Source organism: Larimichthys crocea, unplaced genomic scaffold (genome assembly GCF_000972845.2).
Source record: "Larimichthys crocea isolate SSNF unplaced genomic scaffold, L_crocea_2.0 scaffold775, whole genome shotgun sequence".
NCBI classification, from domain to species: domain Eukaryota; kingdom Metazoa; phylum Chordata; class Actinopteri; family Sciaenidae; genus Larimichthys; species Larimichthys crocea.
This window is the reverse complement of record NW_020860239.1, coordinates 1-3080: the sequence shown is the minus strand read 5'-3', so window position 1 is coordinate 3080 and position 3080 is coordinate 1. Positions and strand designations below refer to the sequence as shown.

General features: G+C 46.9%; 1 long non-coding RNA gene across 1 annotated transcript; it reads left to right on the top strand.

The window, feature by feature from the left end:
- The first annotated feature begins 91 nt into the window (after positions 1 to 91).
- LOC109139208 (uncharacterized) lies at positions 92 to 553 on the top strand. Its single transcript, XR_003462151.1, has 4 exons — positions 92 to 114; positions 181 to 253; positions 330 to 425; positions 525 to 553. It is a non-coding gene; the product is annotated as an uncharacterized LOC109139208 (long non-coding RNA).
- The last annotated feature ends 2527 nt before the right edge of the window (positions 554 to 3080 follow it).

The following is a 3080-nucleotide window of genomic DNA, read 5'->3' as shown; positions in this document are numbered from 1 at the left end:
CCGGACCTCCAAGACCCCCATGCTAGGGTTAGGGTTAGGGTTAGGGTTAGGGTTAGGGTTAGGGTTTAGGGTTAGGGTTAGGGTTAGGGTTGGTAGGGTTAGGGTTAGGGTTAGGTTTCGGGTTGGGTTAGGTTTGGGTTCGGTTAAGGGTTCGGGTTCGGTTTCGGGTTTCCGGGTTAGGACATGGGAAGTGGGTGAGACTCGGTGCCGCGAAGCGGTGCCGAGTCTCCATGCACGGGCCATCCTGCTCCGGGTAAGGCGAGGCCTATTTCAGATTCAAGCCCTTCTCGGCTGAACCGTGTCCAGTTTCCTGATCCAGTCTCTTTCAGCCCGGATCCTTTGGGCGGTGCTCCAGCCCGGATCACACTGGATGACCGTGGCCCGAACTGACGACCATCCATGGGCAACAAAATGGCTGACGAGAGGTTTGTGTGTTTTCTCTTTGTCTGCCAATATTGTATCTATGCTGGGTGAAACGCTGAAGCATTGTGTTCTTTGTTTCCCCAACATATTGGAGCCCGCAGGTGTCACAATAAATTAGATAGACACAATTGGGGAGTGGGGATTCCCTCGGCCAGTCTTGAAGACTGTCTTGTTCGAGGCTGCGTATCCAGGTAAGTGTTTGAAAACTTGCCTGACCCCTCGGTTTCGAGGTGATCAGGGGTTTCAATTTGCCTTAACCAGTTAATCCTGGAGATTTTTGTTTTTTGGAAAGCTGCTATTATTTTATGTTCTTTTAGGGATGTCAAAATGATTTTGTTATAAAGTTGTCCTTTTAATCTTCGAATTAATTGTGTTTCAGGTCTGGAGTAAGTGGGTGACAAAGGGGAGGGGTTCCGTGTGTCTATGGGCCGTGTCTCCAGGAACGTTTTTGAGGGCCTCCCTTCTGAAAGAGCGGGCATAGCCTCTGGCGGCTATGCCTTGAAGAGCGTTTTTGTGGCGTCATGAAGTCGCTCTTGTGAGTACAGATCCATGGAAACGCAGCAGTTTGTGATTTGAATAACCCTTTGTAGGTGTGTTTCGGGTGATAACTCGTCCTATGGAGTAGAGCGTGAGTATCCGTCTCCTTAAAGAACACCTTAAGGTCCAATTTGTTGTTTTTCTTGAAATTTATGCCCTTGTAGGTGGTGTGTTCCAGAAAACCACTGATGTGTCGCGGGTGGTGGATTTCAGCTTGATGGACGGGTTTGTGACTATTCAAGGTGAGTAAAAATTGATTAAAATCCTCCATGGAGTGGGGCCGACTCCCCAGATATCATCCAGATATCTATAATAATATGTGGTTTTGTGTTTACAGGATGCCAGGGCAGAGGTCGCCCACCAGCCATAAAGATATTTTGCATAGGCTGGTGCAAATCTTGCCCATGCAGTCCCTTTAATTTGGCAGGTAAAACTTGCTGTCAATTCAAACAATCGTTCCTCGTAGGTTAATTTCCAATAGTTGAAGAATCTCTTTATCTGGCCTATTTTTTGTCTGGGTATGATAAAAATATTTTTTATGGCTCGGATGCCCTCACTATACAATATTAGTAGAGGAACTGTCTATGTCCATTGAAAGAGAAATAGAATTTGGGGGATCTGCAGTTGTCTCACCGTGTTCAGCAAAATGGTAGGTGGTCTTTAGGTACCCAGTGTGGTCTGTTTTGATAGGGGATTGATGTAATAAACAATAAATTGGGGCCGTAGGATAGGTCTCGCTGTCGCAGTCTGACACGATGGGTCTCCCAGGTGGGATTTCAAAGGGGAACTCCATGCAGAGGGTCCTTGTGGATGTCGGGAGGAGATAAAAGAGCCTGGGGTCTCGGGATCGGATTGCCCTGCAGGTAAGTAGATTGTTTTTTATTAAAATTTTTATTATAATGACTGAAGAATCTCCTTCACCATTTTCTTCGTTTCAGGATAAATGGGTCTTTTAAGGTGGAATAATATCTCCCGTCGTTCAACTGTCTGTGGCCCTCGTAGAGATACTGTTCCCTGTCCATAATGACCACTGCACTCCCCTTATCTGCTGGTTTTATGATTATGTTTTTATTTTTTCTCAATTCTGTGAGAGCTCTGTTTTCCCCCTGGGTCAAATTGGTTGGGGTCTTGTGAGGTGGAAGTTGTTGTCGAAATAATTAAAGTCTGTTAATCATTCTGTGTATCTCTGGTGGTAATTTGGCTAAGGGGGGCTCCATTCTGATTTGTTGGTAAAGGGGGTAATGCGCTCCGGCCTATTATGTTGGAAATAAGCTCAATTGAGTCTCCTATGATATTGTTGCAAGTCCCATCTGCTGCGTTCCAGCTCGCCTTTCTGACCCCACGTCGGGATGAAGGAAAGCCCTCTATTTAGGATTTGTGAGCTTGGGGCCGTGAGTTTAATTTCTTGTGTCAAAACTAAAACATGTCTTGACCCCCATGGACTGTTGGCAGGCTTATAGGGGACATGAATTTTACACTGAGCTCCAGTGCTCAAGCATTTGAACGGCTGTTGGTGTGCTCAGTGTTTTATCTATTAGTTTGTGAGAAACAACTAGGAGTCCAGCTCGAATGCTGAGCATCGCTGTGCATCTTGTTATTGAGGTGAGTTAGGAAGATTTTCCTGAAAGTAAGTGGAGGGGAAAGAATTGATTAAAGGCCCCAGATCTCAAGCCAGTGGAAATTTTTTCCGCGCCTCCATTGTGCTAGTAACTGCTGAGTCCGAATGTTTTTATTTGGGCACTTTCTGTATGTGATCCAAATGAAGAAAATTTTTTTCCACCAGGGCGAGGTGGTGGGCATTTCTCAATTAAAACCTTTAGACGTGTGCTAGTTGGCTCCCGGAGAGCTTCCATTTGGAGCTCTTGGTCTCGAAAGGGGGCATCCTGGACAAATTAGAGTCCCCTACGATAGCAAACCTCTTCCCATGCTGAGAACCAGTCCTGGGTTTGTGTTTTGGTCTGATTTGTCTTTTAGGGCTGCTGAGGTGGACTCTGGCTTGGTGGGGCTGTGGCGACCGTCTGGGCCGCAGGCGTAGCCGTCTCTGGGTCGCTCTCCAAGGCTCCCACTGGCCGGAGTGGCCGGGGGTGGGGGGACGACCGCAGGCTTCAAAAAAAAAAATG